This window comes from Lethenteron reissneri, chromosome 33 (genome assembly GCF_015708825.2).
Source record: "Lethenteron reissneri isolate LAM-NWPU_2019-01 chromosome 33, ASM1570882v1, whole genome shotgun sequence".
In the NCBI taxonomy this organism is placed as follows: Eukaryota; Metazoa; Chordata; class Hyperoartia; order Petromyzontiformes; family Petromyzontidae; genus Lethenteron; species Lethenteron reissneri.
Window position 1 is genome coordinate 1423295 of NC_083811.1, and position 22621 is coordinate 1445915.

A 22621-nucleotide genomic window follows, 5' to 3' on the forward strand; every position below is an offset into this window, starting at 1 on the left:
GTCCCTCTGGTCTCACCCCCCCCCCGCTCCGCGCTGCCCCGTTCGGGACCGAGCGCTCAGCACGACGGAACTCGCGACCCCGGGGTCGCCGATTCGATTAGAAGCACGGAGCAAGTTTCTCACATTCTCCACCCCTCCTACGACTCCCCCGCCTCTGTCGGGCCACCACGGTCGATCGGAATGTCGCGTGCGGCGGGGTAAAGTGTGGGTACAGTGAGTATGCACGCGCCTGTTCCAATGTGTGTAGGACTTCTTTCGCACCGTACGTGGCCAACCGCGTTAATCCTGACCAGCGTGGAGTAGGCCAAATACAAAGCTGACTACCGAGGCACTGTACGAGGAGAGTGGCGGTGTTTGATTTGTGAGTCTGCCTGCTCGCCGCAATTATCCTCCCGTCTCTCGTCAGTGGCGCACCATTTAACATCGCACGTTGCACGTAGCGCCGCTAGAATGTGTACTCGACGTGACGAGGTAAAGTGTGGGCTCTTCAAAGTGACGCCTCGCCGCCAAGCGACTTACTCCTAAGGGGCTCCCTCAAGCGCCCTCTCGTGGCGGGGCAATGTCGATGACAATGACGACGAGATGGTGTGACGATGACAACCACGATGAAGATGATGATGATGATTTAACGTTGATGATGAATAATGGTGGTTGTTACATGCTGATAGTGACCGTGACATGATGACGACGCTGATGACGCGAATTGCATGCAAGTGCGAGGAGTATTATCCGATGTAAAGTGCTGAAGTACATCGCAAGGACAGAGCTTGACTGCCGCCTTTGAGTGAGGAGCTGGCACACACAGAGACACGTGGCGAGGAGGTGACGTGGATACGAGCCTGCCGAATGGCGATTGAATACGAGCAATAATGAATGCACGTTGACAATTATGACTGCATATTAATTATGGTAAACAACATGTACACAATAATTGAATATCGACAGACACGATGTCATTTCCATGGCGACGATGAACGTGGCAACGGTTGCTGCGGAAACCTCAAATCTATGATGATGATGATCAGAGTTTCGGTTGTGCCTGTTGCCTAGCAACAGCCAAGTTACCCCCCCCCCCCCATCACGGAGTCTCGCCGTTGCCAGGAGACGGCGCCGGCACAAACCATCGTCGCGAGGAGTGGTGAAGGATTCCGAGATTCGCCTGCCGTCAATTGATGTCGGGCATCTTCACTTTTATCATTTTATCTTTTATATTTTCAACTCAACAATCTCAGAGCCCGGGGTCACTGGTGTCTGTGCAGCGCGACGCGGTCTCGAGAACAATAGCGGTGGTGGTGGTGGCGGCGGTGGTGGTAGTGGTGGCGGTGGTGGCGGTGGTGATGGTGGCGGTGGTGGTGCGGTGGTGGTGGTGATAGTGGTGGTGGCGGTGGTGGCGGTGGTGGCGGCGGCGGTGGCGGTGGTGGCGGTGGTGGTGGTGGCGGTGCTGGTAGCGGTGGCAGTGGCAGTGGTGGCGGTGGTGGCGGTGGTGGTGGTGGTGGTGGCGGCGGTGGTGGTGGCGGTGGTGATGGCGCAGTGGTATCACGTGTCCTTCACAGCGAGAAATCCCTGGGTTCGATTCCCCTACTCAGGCGCCTGCCCGGGTGGAGTCTGTATGCTCTCTCTCTCTCCCGCTGTTCTGCACGGGGTTTACTCCGTGCTCTGCAGTTGCCCTCCATAGCTCAAACAATACGCACGGTGTATCTACTATTGCTAAAACATCCCGATGCTGAAAGGTTACACTGCGACCTACTCGATTGGGGTTACACATAACAACAGCCTGGCAGCACCCTCCTGATAGAGAGTCTTGAGACTCATAATAGCCGTAACGATGATGACCTTTACAAACAGGCCAGAGTCCATTGAGACAGGTGGGCGCCTGTTTGTCAGAGCTGATTGTAAACAAATAAAGACACAAGGCAAATATATTCCGTAGAGGCTTTAACAGGCTGTCGAGACAAGTGCTATTAGCGAGCACCTATAAGAGAGTGGTGAATGGCCACCACCGCGCCCGGCCGCCTTTGTCTCCTGAGTGGCGATGTTTACATACAGCATCAAGTTCTCATTTGAGGCTGGGTCGACCAAATCCCAGGACCGGTTCAGATAATCGCCACTGGTGTTGGTGGCCTTGAGCAGGAATCGACCTCGGGTCCGGCGGGTTCGTAGAGTAGTACGCTAACCGCTGAGCCACCGCTCCTCACATAAGCACACACACACAGCGTGTAAACACGCACACACACACGAGTACACTACCACACACGCACGCCACTAACACACATGTGCGTGCGCCGTGCTATCCGTCGACTTGGGAGAGCTTCACTCGGTGCGGTGGCTGTGGGAGGGCATTTCTGCCGCTCGCTCCACGTGGGTAAACCGGCGTGGTAGTAAGAATACCTTACACTTCTAAACAGAGAGAAATTGACGAATAGGCAGAGAGAGAGAGAGGGAAAATGAAAGGAGAATATGGACAGGCGCTGGGCACACGGTGGGTGGGGTCAACGGGTCAGGTTACACCCGAGTCAGCGAAATGAGAGGGGACCTTCGCCTTGTGACGGAGGGAGCTCCTGGTTGTTCTGGAGTGGGAATTCTGGAGGGGGTGTTGAGCAGTCGGAATTCTGGAGTGCTAATTTTGGAGTGAGAATTATGGGGTGGGAATTCTGGAGTGGGAATCCTGGAGTGGGAATTTTGGAGTGGGTTTTCTAGAGTGGGAATTCTGGAGTGGGAATTTTGGAGTAGGTTTTCTAAAGTGGGAATTCTGGAGTGAAAATTATGGGGTGGGAATTCTGGAGTGGGAATTCTGGAGTGGGTGTTCAGCAGTGGGAATTATGGAGTGTGTTTTCTAGAGTGGGTATTCTGGAGTGGGAATTCTGGAGTGGGAATTCTGGAGTTGGTGTTTTGCAGCGGGAATTCTAGAGTGGAATTATAGACCGGGAATACTGGAGTGGAAATTCTGGAGCGGAGATTCTGGAGTGGGAATTTTGGAGTGGAATTTTTTTAGTGGAAATTCTGCAGTGAAAATTCCAGTCCACTGCTTGAAGGTGGCAGGTTCATGGAGTTTTCCACTGGCGCAGCTGTAATGGGCGGCCTCGTTTAAATCTGCCACGTCCCGCAGGAATTCCACAACCGGCTAGCGACGAGTGGCGATGGCGGTTTTACATTTTTATTTTTAATTCTCAAACCACGGCGAGGAGGCTCAGCTGGGATCCGGCACCTCGCGTTTGCGTCGCGGTCCCAGTGGGAAAAAAATTTTGGAACGAAAAAAATACAAAGATGACTTATATTGTGCTGCTTACAATATTGACCAGCAGCACCAGCCGGAATTAATCCAATTGTTGCGATGAAGCGAAAATAAAAATCTGACAATCGAAGCACTGTGGGAGGAGAGTGGAGTGTGCAGCAAGGGGATAGTGATTGTAACGACAAACTCAATGAGCGTTGTTTTATTCGTTAAACCTCGCGTTTGTCCACAATGTCCTCCAGCCCCAGCCTATCATCAGTGACGCATCATTGAATATAATACATTGCAAGTAGTGCTATACCATGATTGCATAACCGCAGTTAGTCGATCGGTAGGTTGCATGACGTGGGGTAAAGCGTGGGTGCTCCAGCCTCTTCCAAGATGTCTTATCGGCAAGGCAATATTCACCAGGGGGGCTCCAGATGGCTCCCTCTCGTGGAGGCGCTCGCGACAGCAGCAGTCGCGTGAACGATGGCGCTGCAACTGCGTTGTTAGTCTCGACCACTGTCCAATCAATCCCTGGAAATGAACATTGAAGTTGTTGTTCTGCGTCTCCATCGGCCATACGAAAGAAGAAGAGACCACTGGCCAGTATACTGAGAAATATATGGGGAGATGTGCATGATTGGACTTACACTGCAAGAGACAGAAGGAGGTTCCCATGAAAGTAAAATGTTTAAAAATATGTTTTTCTTGCCATTATCAGCACTCAAACGCGCCCCTCTGCATGTGGCTTCCTCCTTGGGCTTCCGTTCCGCCACCAGCCTCTTCCATCAGCAGTCGCCATCGTCACCAACCCTTCATCGCGCGTCTATCATGCTTGCGCATGATGATGGCAGCAGCGATCTGTTCTGGAGCTCGATGCCAATGTCGAGATCTGCTGCTGGCCACGACGAGAGGGCGTTAGCAGAGAGAGAGAGTTCCTGTCGGTTTGTTCTTTGTTGCTCCAGCGGTTTACTCCATGGTCCATAGTTTTGGCTTGCATGATCACAATCGCATTGTGGATTGTCTTTAAGGTATCTCTATGTATCTCTATGCATCTCTCTGTATTCATATGCGTCTCTATGGCTCTGTGTTTCTGTGCACAGTATCTCTATGTGTCTCTACGTGTCTGTGTGTGTCTCTCGGGGTGCCCTATATGGTACCTAGTCTCTCGGGGTGCACTATATGGTACCTAGTCTCTCGGGGTGCAATATATGGTACCTAGTCTCTCGGGGTGCACTATATGGTACCTAGTCTCTCGGGGTGCACTATATGGTACCTAGTCTCTCGGGGTGCACTATATGGTACCTAGTCTCTCGGGGTGCAATATATGGTACCTAGTCTCTCGCACTATATGGTACCTAGTCTCTCGCACTATATGGTACCTAGTCTCTCGGGGTGCACTATATGGTACCTAGTCTCTCGGGTTGCATGGCCACAGTCGCACTACTGCGGCGTGTGTCTTTCTACTCTCCGTCGATGCAGGAGGCGTGCACAGCACCGGCTTGCTGTTGATGTCCCGGTGCGGTTAATGGTTCCACCGCCGGTGTCTCCGAGGAGGAGATGGGAGGAGGAGGTGGGAGGAGGAGGAGGATGAATGTCAAACCCAGGAGGAGGTGCGGTGTCTGAGTCTCGGATGAGATGTTTATGATTCTGGACGTCCGCGATGTTTCCATCCTGTTCGCGCAGCAGCAGCAGCAGCGGCGTCCTCCCTTCGTAGCTGATCACTCTGCCGTTACATCACTCGTGGCATTAACCCGGCGCACTGCTGCGCTTGCCGGCATCAATGGTCGGGCCGTTTGTGCGTCAAGCGCCTAAAAATAGTGGAGGCAAAAGGCTTTGATGGATATCTGAGGGGCTCTGACGGCCAGGTTGGGCGTAGGCGTACGTACACACACAAAAAATACACCCACACACACACAAGATCCCCCTGTAGCCCTCACAGGCAGTTAGGCCAAAGTGCTGTTAGCGAGCACCTATGAAGGCCGGAGCGGTACACGAGGGAAGGGGTGGGTGGTCAGCACCACCCCCGACCGACACACACACACACACACGTACACACACACACACGTACACCCACATGTACACACACGCACACACACATGTACACACACATGTACACACACATGTACACACACACACTCGTGCGCTGTAGCGCTCCCCAGGGCTGAACCCTTGGCTCTGGCTGAGATGTTGCTGACCGCCTTGGTAGCCGTGACCTGTCGCTATCTAAAGTGGTTGTGCTACTCTTTCGGGGTTCTTTTTGCTTTGGCGAGTCGTTGGCTTTTATTTTATAACCTAACGGAAGTAATCAAGGAGGGTGTGACGCGGCCCCGTGGTAGCGCGTCCGCCGCTCGTTGCAGAGGTTCACGGTTCGGACCTGACAGGCCTCCCTGGTTAATACTGCAGGCCACCGCGTGCTGGCGACATGGTCCAAATGACCCACCTTTGAGAATGACTCCGCAATTTACCCAATTGGCGCCAGGTCGCCTCCTGCTCTGCAGCTCCTGCAGGCTGGGTCCGTGGAACACTGCGCCTTGTCAAAGCTTCACGCCATTAGAATGGCGCGAATACAAAAAGTACCCAACGATCAATAAACTATATTTCTGTTATTATAATATTTGTAATATTATACTACAGTGTCAACGTAATCTCATTGCTCCATCTTGGAATAATTTTTTCGCCTAGATATTTATCCGGAAATCTAGCTAAGGGCTGGCTGATTTGGAGTGGGGATTATTGGCGTAGGGCATTAGCACTCGAGTACAAGCTACGTCGATCCAAACTAATCCTGTACTATGTTGCGCCCTAAACTGTATTCCTATAATCGTATGGACGGGTGTCGGTATCGTGAGGACAAAACGAGGCGAGGTGGACGTGACGTGGGCAAAATAATTTCCGGAGCAGCGCTGCGCGACTGCGCTGGCTCAGATTAGGCACCGCTCCAAATGCGAGTGGGATTTTTGGTTTGTTATCGTGACACACAAACAGCAGACAACGCGGCTAACGCGAACATCTTCCCGGTGTAAGGGGACACGACCCGGGCGGCCCTCGGCACCGCTACGAGGAAGAGGAAATCCACCGCCGCTCCCGGCCACTTCACCGATGCACAGGCACCACGCGGTGGGTGCTGGGGGGGGGGTGCTGGGGGTTGAAAGGTCACAGCTCCGCGTGTCGACCCGAGGAGACAGGACCACGCAGGGGACGGCGAGGGAGATGTAGCACAGACGGAATCACAGCGCCGCCGCGTTCATTGAATTTCGGGTGAAAAGGTCACGCGCACGTCCACTCAGCCAGCGGTCGTGGCGCCGCGCGCTTAACCTGCTTACTACACCGGCTGGGGGTGGGGCGGGGGGTTCTTCCAGACACACAGAGGGGGCCTCATCAGGTAGATGGAGGGGGGGGGCACCAGACAGAAGGGGTACGAGGAGAGGACTCCATTGTGTTGACTCGCACACGCGGTATGTAAAGAGTTCCCGTGACCCACGTGCCCACAAGAGGAAGCTACGTTAATCATCATCATCGTCGTAGTTACAACAACAATCAATGATTGAATGGAGACCGAGAATTGAGTTGGGTTCAGTTCATTACAGGCCTAAATTAAACGCCCAATGAATCCAAACAGTATCGGATTGCGTTGAGTAACGAGGGAATTTGCACGGCTGGATGCAATTGATCAATTACTGCAGTGACATTTGTTGAAGTCGACGTCATATTTGAGTCGGAATAACAACAACAACAACAAAAATCAACTCTAGCAACTGCTTTGTTTGTTCGTTGAATTTTATTTTCGTTCGCATGAAATTGAACGGAGGAACAGAAAGGGCATCGCGTGGAGCGGGTAACAAATGCAGATTCGAGGCGGCAACAGCGGCGGTGAAGGGACGTGGGGCGGGTGCCGGACAGCGACATCGCGGGGAGAAGAGAACCCGGAGCGGAGAGCAGCCATCGTGCACGAGTCGCGCGGGCTGTGGCATCGCGGGGCCCCGACTGGTGGCAACTGCACGGGAATGAACAACATGCGACGGTGGATCGGCAACGACTCGCGATGATGGTCGTCCTATTCCCACGGCTGATGGTGACCTCTGAAATTTGCGTGAAAGGGGCTTCGTTGGTCATCGGATTCCTCAATGGATGAGTCAAATATTGTGATCCTGATGCAGAGCAACGCCGCTGTAAATGTCCCATTGATGTGGCTAACGAGGCAGATGATTGCGTCAACTGTAGCCGAGTGGAATAGCATGGCTGTGATGATGCTTGCCCCTGCGTATTTGTGATGATGTATGTATGTTGGACTTCTTTCGCACCATACGTAGCCAACCGTGCTAATCGGATGGGCGGGGGGGAATAACAACAAACTAAACAAACACAAAAATGATGATGCATTGTAGAAGCTATACGCGTGTTGTCAGAATTGCGCCAATTACGCGAGCGGATATTTAAATACGACGGCATTCGACCTCCTCGCCGGTCGGATAAATGCAAAGGCAGAGCAACTCCCGTGATTGCGTCATCGAGCCCGGACAAGGCGGCGTCCCGCTTCAGAGAGATCGGCGCAGCGGAGCACATCGCCACTTGGGCCAGCCCAAGTGGCGAATACCAAAACGAAATGAAATGCACACGGAGTGCCTGGCATCAGACGACAAATACTGCCGCTGCTGCTACTTGATGCTGTTGCTGCTGCTGCTGATGTTGCTGCTGTTGCTGCTGCTGCTGTTGCTGTTGTTGCTGTTGCTGCTGATGTTGCTGCTGTTGCTGCTGCTGTTGCTGCTGTTGCTGCTGTTGCTGCTGCTGTTGCTGCTGTTGCTGTTGCTGCTGCTGCTGTTGTTGCTGCTGCTCGTGCCCGGTCTCTCAAGACGTGGACGGACATCATTTATGGAAAGTTTGTGTCCCTGTCGTTCTCGATCACTCTCACATCACCAGATTGGGCGGTGGAGTCACAGAGCGTGCCCAGCCCCCCCAGCCCCCCCCAGCCCCCCCCAGCCCCCCCCCCCCCACCCCGTGTGTGTGGCCCCGGGTGTTTCTCGTGCGCGCTTATCACAGAACCCGGCGACTCGAGTTGGATTCCCGCTGACGGTCAACACCCAATGGACGATTGTCTGAGCCGGACTTAGCCTCCCCTAGGTCGACTCAGCCTCAAATGAGTACCTCGCGCGGTGTGTAAAATATCGCCACTGGGGAGACAAAGGCGGTCGGGGCGTGGTGATGGCAACCCACCCCCTCGTGTGCCGTACCGGCCTTCATAGGTGCTACTCGCTAACAGCACTTACCCCTACAGCATGTTAAAGGCTACACGCGGGGATCTTTGTCTTGGGTCCCACTGCCCCCCCCCCTTCTCTTTCACACACGCGCACAGGGTGAGCCACCACTCTTACCCGCCGCTCCACCGAAACCAAGCGGCTCTTGTGTGAGCTGCCCGGCTCGGCGCGGGTGTCAACAGCGCCGAAATTTACACAATCCCCGCGCTCCCCGCGAGTCTCGGAGGCACGCCGCGGCCACCGCCAGGGATCCGCTGGGGAAGAGTCGCCTCGTGTCGTCGCCGCTGCGAATAGCGGCGACGATCAGAGCGAAGTCAAAAACATCTAAGTGTCACTTTTTGCTCGAGTGGTGGTGGTGATAACTTCTATTGACTGCCTCCGCAACGGTGGAAATTCCACGTTCCTATGGCAGGGGTTGGAACTGTCTGTAGGAAATGGGAACAAACTGCTGCTGCTGACCTCACCGAAAGTGTGACTCGTTTGATGGACCTGGAGAGATGATGTGGCTCGATGGGTTTAGCTCGCAGGAGCGATTTTCAAGTTTTCAGTTTATTTCGTTTAACGAAGTGGGAACGCACGAGGCGAGGATGCGAGTCCCGTTTGCAAGAGTGACTTGAGTCACTCCCGCACCTCCGGTTAGCACGTTTGGCTACGTACGGTGCGAAAGAAGCCCAACATACACACGCACATACGGGTCACCGAAATGACAGAAGCAGAGAAGTAGACAAAAACAAAGTCGCGCAATGAAGTCAACAGCAATCGGTGCAAAAACCCGAACTGCATCTCGCGAGGAACACGCGCGAGGGATGCTTGCGGTGGGAAAGCGACGGGCGAGAAGCGACTTTAGCCTGCGAGAGAGAGAGGGCGAGAGAGAGGGCGAGAGCGAGAGAGGGCGAGAGAGAGAGAGGGTGAGAGAGCGAGAGAGAGGGCGAGAGAGCGAGAGAGGGCGAGAGAGCGAGAGAGGGCGAGAGAGCGAGAGAGGGCGAGAGAGTGGCGACGTGAAGCGTGGGGAGGACAGCCGCGCCATGGGTCTCGCGCCTGGGGACGGCAAAATCGCGCCTCCCGAATGGTCGTAGTCGCCGTTTGTTCATTTATTGTTGTTGTTATTGTTGTCGTGCTTTGGAATGTTGACGCGGCGGAGACCCAAACGGCACTTTGTAGCCGAGCGAGAAGCTGAGTGCTGCGACAAGCGGAGCGGCAAAGTGATGAGCCGTGGCGGCCGCGGTGAGTCACCGAGCCACGGACGCCGTCCCTCGTTAGTCGAGGGTCCACTCACGAAGTCAAGGTCGAGACCGCCGACTCATCGAGACCAAAGCCGACGATGTCACGACCCCCCCCCCCCCCCCCCCACACGTTGCTTTTCGCACTTCTGCTCGAGTCCACTGAGACAGGCGGGAGCCCATTTGGCAGAGATGATTTGTAAAAGAATCCGGGCAAAGCGCAAATATCTCGCTTATAGCTTTGAGCAGACCATTTGGGCAAGTTCCGTTAGCGAGCACCCAGACCCAGGACCGGTTCAGATAATCGCCCCATGGTGTTGGTGGCCGTGAACAGGAATCGACATCGGGTCACCGGGTTCGTAGAGCAGTGCGCTATCCGCTGAGCCACCGCTCCTCACATAAGCACACACACACACACCATGTAAACACACAGACACCATGTAAACGCGCACACACACCATGTAAACACACAACGACGAGTACACTATCGCACACGCACGCCACGAACACACACGTGTGTGTGCGCCGTGCTGTTGATGAGCGCGCGCGGTAACCGTCGACTTGGGAGAGCTTCGCTCGGTGCGGTGGCTGTGGGAGGGCAATCCCTGCCGCTCGCTCCACCATCGCAGCAGCAGCAGCAGCATCATCGCTTCTCGCCGTGAATTCATTAAACCAACGGGAGCCTCGGAAATTAAAGCGGCGCTCTCAGCGGTGGGAATATCGCCAGAGCGCCACACACCATGTCAACACACACACACCATGACAACACACCCCATGTCAACACACACACCATGTAAACACACACACCATGACAACACACACCCCATGTCAACACACACACCATGTCAACACACACACCATGTAAACACACACCATGTCAACACACACACACCATGTCAACACACACCATGTCAACACACACACACACCATGTCAACACACACACACACACCATGTCAACACACACACACCATGTCAACACACACACCATGTCAACACACACACACACCATGTCAACACACACACCATGTCAACACACACACCATGTCAACACACACACCATGTCAACACACACACACCATGTCAACACACACACCATGTCAACACACACACCATGTAAACACTCACGCAGACGAGTACACCCCCCCCCCCCTATTACACTCTCTGCATTTAATTCGATTAACATATGAACGTTACCGCTGTATCGCCGCCTCCTCTTCACCTAAGGCTGAACGTGATTGCTGCATTCTCTTCTACATCTGGCGCCTGATGGCTGCGGCAGAATGCGGTTCAGGAGTTTGATGCCCAAATGTCGAGGCCTACTGTTGGCCACGACGAGAGGACTTCAGCCGCTCGTGTCGTGTCGCTGTTCCTCCCCCGGCGCTGAAAGAACGAAACCCACAGTGGGTTCACCGTGCGGTCCAATAGCTCGGGTTACATTGACACAATCGCGCTACTGTGACTCTGTCTTTCATGTATCCCCATGTATCTCTGCGGTCTGTACGAGTCTCGATGGGTTTACTCTATGCTCCGCAGTTTGTGTTGCATCGCCACGAACGCGCTCCTGTGGATTTGTATTTATTTTTCCATTCATGACGGAGATGTGCGCATGCACGGGCCCCGTGGATGTTCTAATGCGGGATGGTGGTACTGCCCTCATGAGTCCGTCCGTCCGTAACGGGGGGTAAAGCGGAGGGAGCGCAGGGCACGATACCTCTTCGCGAAGATGATCCGATAGGAACCAATCTGGAGTAGGAATGCGCGTTGGGATCGGAACCTTGCCCTTGTGTCAAGCCGGGCAGATTGATCCAAGGATCGACTCAAACTTAGAGGCATAGAGCGGAGCAACAGCGACTCTGGACGACTTCTGACACCTGGCGATGCTCCCCGTGGGCTGCTGCTGCTGCTGCCTCCACGGCGCTCATTAAACGCCTCCTGCGAGGATAACATCGCCTGCTGGGAAGCGTCACGGAACCCGTGCGCTCGCGTGAATCGCCCTGGCGACACGTGGTTCTGGCGACACGTGGTTCGTGCGTAAACTCGCCCGTCTTTACGTTCGCTTCTCCGCGCCGTTCGCACGATCGACTGAATTACATTATTTTGCTCAGCTGAGCAGTGTGATCGAAGAGGCAGAAAGCGAAGTAAGGTGACCTGCAGTGTGGCCGTTGAGTGGTTGGGTGGATGAGTGTGTGGGTGGGTAAATGCGTGAGCGAATCAGCATTGTTTGACCTGCAGTGTGGTGGGTGGGTGTGTGGGTGGATGAGTGGCTGAGTGTGTTGTTGTGACCTGCAGTGTGGTGGTTGAGTGAGTGGGTGGGTGAGTGAGTGGTTGGATGAGTGAATGAGTAGGTGAGTGAGTCGGTGTGTGGGTGAGTGTGTTGTTGTGACCTGCAATATGGTGGTTGAGTGAGTGGGTGGGTGAGTGAGTGAGTAGGTGAGTGAGTCGGTGTGTGGGTGAGTGTGTTGTTGTGACCTGCAATGTGGTGGTTGGGTGAGTGGGTGGGTAAGTGAGTAGGTGAGCGAGTGTGGGTGAGTGGGTGAGTGAGTGGGCGCGCGTGTTGTTGTGACCTACAATGTGGCGGTTGAGTGAGTGGTTGGATGAGTGAGTGAGTAGGTGAGTGAGTCGGTGTGTGGGTGAGTGTGTTGTTGTGACCTGCAATGTGGTGGTTGGGTGAGTGGGTGGGTAAGTGAGTAGGTGAGCGAGTGTGGGTGAGTGGGTGAGTGAGTGGGCGAGTGTGTTGTTGTGACCTGCAATGTGGTGGTTGAGTGAGTGGGTGGGTGAGTAGGTGAGCGAGTGTGCGTGAGTGGGTGAGTGAGTGAGTAGGTGAGCGATTGTGGGTCAGTGGGTAGGTGAGTGGGCGAGTGTGTTGTTGTGACCTACAATGTGGTGGTTGAGTGAGTGGGTGGGCGAGTGTGTTGTTGTGACCTGCAATGTGGTGGTTGAGTGAGTGGGTGGCTGAGTAGGTGAGCGAGTGGGGTGATGGTGAGGTGAGTAGGTGATCGTGAGTGAGTGAGTGGGCGAGGGTGTGGTGACCTGCAATGTGGTGGGTGGGTGAGTGGGTGCCTGAGTAGGGGAGTAGTGTGTCGTGACGTGGTGTGAGTGGAGTAGGTGAGCGAGTGTGGGTGAGTGGGTGGGCGAGTGTGTTGTTGTGACCTGCAATGTGGTGGTGAGTGAGTGGGTGGTGAGAGTGGTGAGTGTGTGGGTGAGTGGGTGAGTAGGTGAGGTAGGTGGTGGTGCGGAGTGTGAGCGTTGGTGAGTGGTGGGCGGTGTGGAGTGGTGTGCTGATGTGGTGTGGGGTGAGTGGGTGGGCGAGTGTGTTGTTGTGACCTGCAGTGTGGTGGTTGAGTGAGTGGGTGGCTGAGTAGGTGAGCTAGTGTGGGTGAGTGGGTGAGTGAGTAGGTGAGCGAGTGTGGGTGAGTGGGTGGGCGAGTGTGTTGTTGTGACCTGCAGTGCAGCTGTGGATGAGACGACACCGTCAGTGTCTGGTGGACCGAGTCCTCAACGCAGGTGGGGGGATCAATGAGCGGAGTTCACGGGAACGGTCGCCATGGCAGCGGCGAGAGGAGGGTGGGGCGGTGACGTGGCCCAGCGGTAGCGCGATCGTCACTTGGCGCAGAGGTTCGCGGTTCAACTCCGGCAGGCAGCCCTGGTTAATACCGCGCGTGCAGTAACCGCGCAAATACGCGCCGTCTGCTTCACAGTCGACGCTAAAGATCCCCGGGGACGTCATTCGAAAACGAGCAGTGGGCCATCATTGTCAACGTTAGGCGAATTCGCAAAAAATATGCCGCAAATTGCTCAATTGGGATCTCACACACACACAGCACATCAGCAGCAGCAGCAGCGGCGGCAACAATCATCGCCCCTGCTGTGAAACCACCCCGGCGGGGCTGCGTTCGCGAGGCACAGCAACGGCACCTTCCTGCGCGATACTACTGCGCTGCAGGAACGAGATGCGCCGGTCAAAGATGTTCACCAAATTTACATGTATTTTTTGTCGTGGCGACAGGGAGGTCAGAGCTGGTGACAGCGCGAGTAGCTCGCACGAGGAGGCGGCGTCGATGATGGGTTTCGCCCCCCCCCCCCCCCCCCCGGGGGTGTAAAAACGGCTCCCTGATCAATGCCCCGTAATTGCTTGACGGAGCGCGCTCAATCTCCGCGGGCACGTGGGCTCCCGTCCGGCCAGGATTCGCCTACCTGGCGCGAGGTGTGACCGACAACGAGACGTGCACAGGGAGCCCTCGCTTCGTGATGTAGTGGTGGTGGTGGTAGGAGTGGTAGATGCGTTCCAAAAAATAAGGCGCGCAAAGCGAAATCGCGTAGCGTGGACCGCGCAGCAACCCCCCCCCCCCCCCCCCCCCATAATGCACCGCACGAGGAGACAGCTGCCGGCCGAGTCGTTTGTTGTCCTTCCCCCGCACCCCCGATTAGCACGGTTGGCTACGCACGGTGCGAAAGAAGTTCAACATACATACACACTACACAATGTTGTCCGACCGCGTAGCCGCATGGCGAGTGCGAATTTTGGGTAGACAGAGGTTAGCCACGTATGCGCTAAATCGCACAAACCGAACCCGCGTAAAGCGAGGGGAACCTGTACGGAACCGACGGGAGATGGGATATTCTGCCGCGGGATAATGGACCGAGCGCTGGACTTGTCGCTGGTTCGATCCCATCTCGCGGCGCGGCAGTTGAAAGGACGCTGCAGGTTTCTCAAGTCCCCTTAGCCTCTGGGTGCAGTGGGGTAAAGAGTGGGTACTGCAACCTCTTCCAAGATGTGTGGCGGCGTGGAGGAGCAGCCCCGAGGTAACCCACTCGAGGGATTCTTTAGAGCTCGCTCTCGTCGCGGTCCTTCCGCTGGCAGTGGTGTGAGCTGGCAATTGCAGGGCTGTGCCTTTAACTTTGAGAGGGAAGCCCGTGGCTTTGGTTCATCGCCCTTCGTCAGTCGGGCCGCAGACTGACGAAGGGCGACTCGTGCGAGGTTGAAATGACAGCGAGTGAGTAGAAGTCGGGCGAGTCGATGTCATGTGTTTTTGCTTGCGCACGAGGAAGCCATTCTGGCACCAATCTGGCAGTGATCGCACCATCATCGTCATCACATTAAAATACGGAACATAACATTAGAAAATTCTAAACAGTGAGAAAAATATGGATGTATTAACAAACCATCTAAAGTTGTTTAGAAGATGAATAAGAAAACAATAGAAACAAGTTGTGGCTGTGAGAAGGGCTCTTACCCGAAACGTCGCCCGTTGCATACCGCGGTAATTATTTAAAGGTCACGCAATGTACGATACTGACGACGAGTGGATCATCTGTGGACAAAAAATAAAAGAGCTTCCCAGCTCATCGGATTACCTCCAGTCTCAAGAAGCGTTGTGATCGCGGGCGTCACGTGACGCGTGGAGGCGGAGGGGCCGCGAGGGGCCGAGCACGTGCTCTCTCTCTCTCTCTCGCCCCGTGCCTGTCGCTTGCAACATCGGCGTGATGATGTGAAGCGTGCGCGGTACACGCACAGTTAGTTAATTAATTAATTGCGCTTTAACGCGGTGTTACTGACGGACGTGTTGAACAACGAAGCGGTTAAAGAGTCCCAGCTGCTCGTCTTTTAAACAGTCGCCTCGATCGATATCGGAGCAGCATCCCGCACAGCAAACTGAGGACCACTGATACCATTTTACGTTCGAAAATAGCCATGATTATTTTCACTATTATTTGTAGATTTTTGTATTGTGCGTCCTTGTAACCTATATATGCAATGCATTTGTTGTCTGAGTGGTAAGTCGAGAAACATGTAAGTCTGTGCTCTTCGGTTAGGGTGACAAGTGGAGATATGTCCTTGCCCAATCCTGGACAGCTGGCTTACAACAACAAACACTGAAACTGCTGCTATTACTTCCGCTGTTGTTCCATGCTGATGTTCCTGCCGTAGTGTTCCTCCTGCGGCTGTTGCTGCTGCATCGTGGTGCTCAGGCTGCACGCAGCGCCGAGGATGTGCGGGTGACGTTCTTCCGGGGAGAGAGGCAAATGATTGCTGCTGCAACGTCACCAAAGGTCACCGCTCCGCTGCGTCGCACCTGGGGGGGGGGGGGTGCACAGAGACAGAGGCCCTCCGTGCGGAGACGCTGTCAGGGCGCGTGGCACGGGGCTATCAGAATCAAAATCTTGCACTCATTGTGGAGGAATCCGATGAGCTATGAAGCTCTTTTTCACAGATGTCCAGTAGGGGCACAGGCTCAGAACGTTACAACAGCAAACAGTACAAAAACACGGCAGGAGTGAAAAGTATAGGAAAGTTACACAAATCACTTTCAAATAAATATACGTATACACAAATGAAACTAAAGACATTTGTTTTTAATCTTAGCAGGTAAAAGCCCACCGAGGTGACCGCCGGCTGAGCCAACTGGAAGCCGCCGAGCGGCTGCGCACTCTCAATCACGCGCAGCGAAGCGTCTCGGAGCGCGCGCGTCAGCGAGAGAGCGCCACAGGTCACCCCAGCATCATCAGCAGCAGCATCATCAGCAGCATCATCAGCAGCATCATCATCAGCAGCAGCAGCAGCATCATCAGCAGCAGCAACAGCATCATCATCATCATCAGCAGCATCATCATCATAAGCATCAGCAGCATCATCATCATAAGCATCAGCAGCATCATCATCATAAGCATCAGCAGCATCATCATCATAAGCATCAGCAGCATCATCATCATAAGCAGCAGCAGCATCAGCATCATCATCAGCAGCATCATCATCAGCAGCATCATCAGCAGCATCATCAGCAGCAGCAGCATCATCAGCAGCATCATCAGTAGCAGCAGCAGCATCAGCATCATCAGCAGCATCATCATCATCAGCAGCAGCAGCAGCATCATCATCATCGTCATCAGCAGCAGCATCATCATCAGCAGCAGCAGAGCGCGGCGGACAGGCCGGACAGACGCACCGTGGCCGCAGACCGAGCCCGTACACATTGATTCATTTAGACGATTCTATTCTAGTGTCGCGCACGATGGCGAACGGCAATCTTGGTGATTTTGAAAACGTTTTGGTTTAGCCATGTTTGTTTTCTGTAGGACAGAGTTAGCCTGATAACATTAATCTAAATTGTCTTATGGTTGTTCTTGTTTGACCTGCATCCCACTGGGATTTGTGCACACAGCGTTGAAATGAGGTGTTTTTTTCTGGAAGACTTTGCTGTTTTTTCCTGGATTTTTCTGTTGCGCGTAGTCACTTTGTTGCGGTTGCACCCGAGTCAAGAGCCGCATGGCTCACAGGGTTATATACCTAATAAATGAAACTGAAAATTGAAATGAAATCTGTTCAAAGTCGAGGTCCTGCTGCTGCTGGTGGCCACAACGAGAGGGCTTCAGGAGAGAGAGAGAGAGAGTTCGGCTAGTGTTGTGATTCATCATCATCCGTTGAAGGAACGCAAACTGCAGTGGGTGTACGATGTCTGTTGAACTTCTTTCGCACCGTGCATAGCTATCCGTGCCAGTCTGCGGACGGACAACAAACCAACCACAATCAACTGTTCTAAAGAAGTGAGTTTTCAATCTCGATTTTAAAAGTGGATAGCTCCCAGTGGCTTCCTGATATCGGAAGGAAGAGGTCCGTAGTTTTGGTTGCATCGTGGCCACAACCGCACTGCTGTGGCGTGCGTCTTAAAGTTTACATCCGTGAAGGAGATGCGCGCATCGGGCTGTTAGAAGTGTGGACGAGTAACGTCCAGACACGGGAGAATGCGAGGTCACCGCCAGCAGAACGCGGCCTCGGCTCACCGATGCCATCGTTGAACCCTCGCCTCTGGGCGTCCGTCTACCCACGTGCTTTCCTCGTGGCGACCCTGCCCTCTAAGTGCTTTTGAACCATTAATGTGCAATACACATAGCACGTATTTTTTAAAAGTTTAATCCATTTATGGAATAATTATTTCAGCACCCCTCCCCCAGCATAAAAAATATATTTTCACGCGCCGCTTACTGTCGATGGATCACGGCTCGGCGCACTCAGCTCATTTCAATTCTCCCTTGAGGCTGCGTCGCGGAATGTCAATTGGGGGAGGAAAAACAACGAAGCCAATAGACGCGCGACACTGGCCCCGTTGCCGTTCGCTCGCTCGCTCACGCAGGCCGTGCCGATAGCCACGCTACCCCCCCCCAGCCCCCCACCGGCCACTCTCGCTTGACACCGCCGGCGCGATGGGCAGCGCACTGGACCCATCGTGCCCGTCGCACGGCAACCGCCGTGGCCAACGCCTTGCGCAAGGCGGGGGGGGGGGGCAACGCTCTATCCCCGTACAGATGGAAACAGGTGGCGACTTAGTCCACTCGCTGTGCCGCCTTCTCCTGGCGAGCCAGGGTACGGGCACCTCATTGACGCTCGCGGGTAGGGAGTTTTACAAAAAAAATGTGTGTAGGTATGTTGAACTTTTTTCGCACCGTACGTAGCACAACCGCGTGAATCGGAAGTGCGACCCACCAACCCTCGCTGCTGCTGCTGCCTCCAGAGTGCTGGGTTACAGGCAGCTACGTGCAACAGCGTAGCCCGTGTTGTTTCGTATTGTCGTCGCTGCTGTTGTTGATCATTTAAATGATGGCATGAAATGAAACGGGGACGTGCATACGACGAGGATGGGGAGACAACAACAACAACAAAAACCACGACGACAATTGGCGTGTTCGAGTGAAGAGGGTGGTGGTGCGGGTAAGGGTCGCGGCACTCACGACGACACCGCAGAGAGCCCCGGGGCACTCCCGCGATGTCGTGGGGAGTCGCGGTCAATGGATCAAGGCGTACAAAGAAATTGTTCTGCTGTTGCTGCGATATGTAAGGGGCGAGCAGACGTAGCCGTGGGCTTTCCCGATGATGACGATGCAGGACAGATGTGAGAATGACCAATGCCTGGGCGTTGTGAGTGCAGTGAGCGGAACGGAGCCACGGTTGCCAGCGATGTAGTCGAGTTTTCTCAAAAATATATTTTATCTTGACATTTTATGGATGTACGGACAAAAAAGTTCATCATTGCGATGATGATGATGATGGGAACGTGTCAAAAAAACAATGGTTTAGAAAGAGGTGCGGGGCAAGGAGACAAACTAAACACGAAAAGCAGTTCCAAAGAAATTAGTTTTCAAATTAGGATGATGATTTCAAAGTGCTTAGCTCCCAGTGGAGAGCGTTCCAGACGGCCGCCGAAGCGCATCGGCAGCCAATGCGCTCTCACTGGGCCGCACGGCATTTCTTTTCCGCGTCCGGAATTTGCACAGCGAGGGGCTTGAGATACCGAGGCACCTGGCGATCGTTCTAAGGGGTGAAGGCGACTCGGGGAGGGAACATTCCGCGTGACGCCACCCGATTTGGCTTTGGTGCCCAAATACCTCGCGGACCCCGTTAAATAATTCAAATTCTCATTTTAAGCCACGTGGGAATTTGACACCGCGCTAACGCTCGCTTGTCGAACGCTTTGCAGCTGCAGCAGTCGCATCAACAGCAGTAGCAGCAGTGGTATCAGCAGCAGCAGTAGTATCAGCAGTAGCATCAACAGTAGTGTCAGTAGCAGTATCAGCAGCAGTAGTAGTATTAGCATCATGAGCAGAAGCAGTAGTATCAGCAGCATTAACATTAGTAGCAGCAGCAGTAGTATCAGCAGCAGTAGTAGTATCAGCAGAAGCAGTCGTATTAGCAGAAGTATCAGCAGTAGTAGTATCAGCAGCAGTAGTATCAGCAGAAGCAGTCGTATTAGCAGAAGTATCAGCGGTAGTAGTATCAGCAGCAGAAGTATCAGTAGCAGTAGTATCAGCAGCAGTAGTAGTATCAGCAGCAGTATTAGTATCATCAGTAGTATCAGCAGCAGTAGTAGTATCAGCAGCAGTAGTAGTATCAGCAGCAGTAGTATCAGCAGCAGTAGTATCAGCAGCAACATGAACATCGTTGTTGTTTACTCACTCCCTTCACCAACGCAAGGCCCCGGTTACCAGGGGTTACCAGGGGTTACCATGGATTCACCTGGTAACCGACGGTCGCCATCTGAGTCAAGGGCAGGGCCAGTTTCCATAGCAACCGTGATGTCACCGTATTGTTAGCTCGGCGCGCTGGGTTGCCAGGCAACCGCGATGCTGTGATGCTGATGAGAGTCCCGGCGATGACGAATTGCAAATTCGGAGCGTTCGCTAATTTATGTGTATGAGGCTAAAAAAACAAATGTCTGTACGTGTGCGTGACAGCACACACAACAACAGCACTATCAAAGGGGTGTAATATATATATACAGTATGTACAAAGACAAAAAATAGACAAAGATTCCCCTATAGACGATAACAGACTGTTAGGGCAAGTGCTGTAAGCGAGCACCTATGAAAGTTGGCAAGGCACACGAGGGGGTGGGTGGCGAGCACCACGCCCGGCGCCCTTTGTCTCTCTAGTGACAATGTTTACACACCGCATTTGAGGCCGAGTCGACCTAGGGGAGGCCCATGACCGGTACAGATAATCGTCACGTGGTGTTGGCCGTGAGCGGGAATCGAACCCGGATCGCCGGGCTCATAGCGCAGCGTAGCGCCAACCGATACACTACCGCTCCCCTGATATTGACCGAACACAATTCTAATAACTACCATAATCACCCAGGAATGTCAGTACTTAACTCTCGTGACGTCTCTCCACATCGAGCAGGCCCTCATGATTAATAATCATGAGCAGGTGAAGTCACTGAACATGGACACCCCCCCCGCCCCATTATTACTACCTACTATAATGAGCTAAGAATGTCTGTGTGCAACGCTCGCGACGTCACTCCACGTCGACCAGCCCCCCTCATTGATAATCAAGAGTAGGTGACGTCACTACACATGGAGCACCCTCCCCCCTCATTAATAATCATTTCAGGTGACGTCCTCCGAATGGAACCCCCCCCCCCAATTAATAATAAGCGGCTGACGTCACTCCCCATGGGGGGGGGGCGAGGCGCCTCCTCCCCCCTCCTCGGCGTCAACTTACAGCCCTCACTACAAAGGCAGAACCCTCACGTCACGCGATCTCCGTCACGCTGTTGAGACATCCAAGTAAAAAGGACGTCGTGATGAAAAAGGGATTATAACCTTCACATGAAATTGGTCTGTGTCACCGCGCCCTTACAAATTGCACACGAATCAATGAATAGATCACGTCGCGGTCTGCTTTTCGCTTGCAAGTTTCAGATTTACTGCAACACAGCCGTCCTTGGACGGGCAATAGGCTCGTGCTGAATAATTACAAAGCAAATCCTTCAACAGGGATTATAAGACACGCGCAGCAGCAGCAGCATCAATCATCGCCCCCTACTGGCAGTCTCATGCCCCCCCGGGGTCTCTCTCTCTCGTCAGTGAGACTCATCCTGGCCCCTTGAGCTCTCGCCACGGTGACAACGCCTCCCCCTACTGCGAGCACTTGTCAGGGCCCTCCTGTAAAACATGTATTGAGACTCAGTGGGGCTTCGGCAGTAAACAGGCGTCATAATAAGACTACTACTAACGCTGTTGTCGCGTGTGTGTGTATGGGGGGGGGGGGGTAAATACAGCGCTGGTCACGGTGACCCGGCTAGAGACTGCATTCGCTGCCGTGGCTTCTGCGGCTGGGACTGGTGCTGTGGATGATGCTGAAAGGAAGGGACACAGCACGTGATGAGGCCAAGTGGAATCTAACAGCGTCAGCGACAGGAACAACTGTCTCTGCTCACCATCTTCTTGGAAGCTAATCAGGTTTAGACCCTGGATCGTGCTTGGATGGACCACCACCGTGCTTATCGACTGCTGCTGCTCATCCTGCTGCTACTGTGGCTCCTGCTGCTGCTGCTCCTGCTGCTGCTGCTGCTCCTGCTGCTGCTGCTCCTGCTGCTGCTGCTCATGCTGCTGCTGCTGCGGGGTTGTGTTGTTGTCACCAAGTATTTGGCAGTGCGGCAAGAAAGCACGGTTGTGTTGTACGGTACACCTAAGCTCCCACGTCTATGTTGCCAGCCTTTGGAAACCCGCGCTGACCAGTGCGGTGAAGTATGGTCAAATGAATCCGCCATGACCGACAAGGCATGGGGAGGCCTTCATCCAGCAGTGGATTGAGCAAAGGTTATACCTTATTGTTATCATTCATGAATGATGCCTTTGACCAAATCGCTTCTAATCTCACCCGATCCCATCATATCTTGGAAGCTAAGCAGCTTTGAGCCTGGTTAGTGCTTGGATAGGTAACCACCACCAGCACCACCACCACCACCAGGGCTTGCCAGATGTTGTAGGCATGAGGCTGCTGCGAGGTGGTGGCCAGGAGGTGCCAGTCCCGGGTGTCTCCCCTCGTCGTACAGCGGCGCGGTGCCGGGTTGACTTTGAGCTCTCTGGGTCTCCTCCTCCCACGTGACGCCAAACTCTCACTCCTTCTCCTTCTGGGGTCGGACGAAAAACATCCCCCAGGACCCCCCTGAGCAAGAGCCTTGAGACTCAAGTGAGGTCAATAATAGCCGTCAGAAATGTTATAGCTAAACAAATAATAAAAAAAAATTGTAATTACAGTATAATATTACTATTATATACAGACTGCATTATTAAAGGGCAGATCTATGCACTGGGCCAGAGTTTAATGTTTGCATTTTCCTCGCAGTTAAAATGCAATTACAGTTTCCGTGACAAGCAAATTGAATGTAAATGGAATGAAATTTGCGAACAGGGAAGAAGTCCCATTCAACCCGCGCCGACTCTGCATTCGGGGACGAGTCTCCCATGATTCTCGATCTCCCGTGATTATCAATATTCCGTGATTATCAATCTCCCGTGATGATCGATATTTCAACCTCGTATGACGTTGAACTGTGACGCATCTTCGTGTTTTGCCTTGAGCGTCGTCAAGTCGATGTTGCTTGCAACACCGCTTTCGCAAAACAACAACAAAAATCGACAGCGATT

At 53.7% G+C, this 22621-nt stretch overlaps 1 long non-coding RNA gene across 2 annotated transcripts; it reads right to left on the minus strand.

Moving 5' to 3' along the window:
• Positions 1-6962: 6962 nt before the first annotated feature.
• On the minus strand, positions 6963-19749 carry LOC133350199 (uncharacterized). 2 transcript variants are annotated; one of them, XR_009756024.1, is made up of 4 exons: positions 19641-19749; positions 15588-15768; positions 15050-15161; positions 6963-7214 (listed from the first exon to the last, which is right to left on the minus strand). It is a non-coding gene; the product is annotated as an uncharacterized LOC133350199 (long non-coding RNA). The 2 variants fall into 2 exon arrangements; XR_009756023.1 differs by lacking the exon at positions 19641-19749 and having other exon boundaries at positions 15588-16066.
• Between the last annotated feature and the right edge of the window lie 2872 nt (positions 19750-22621).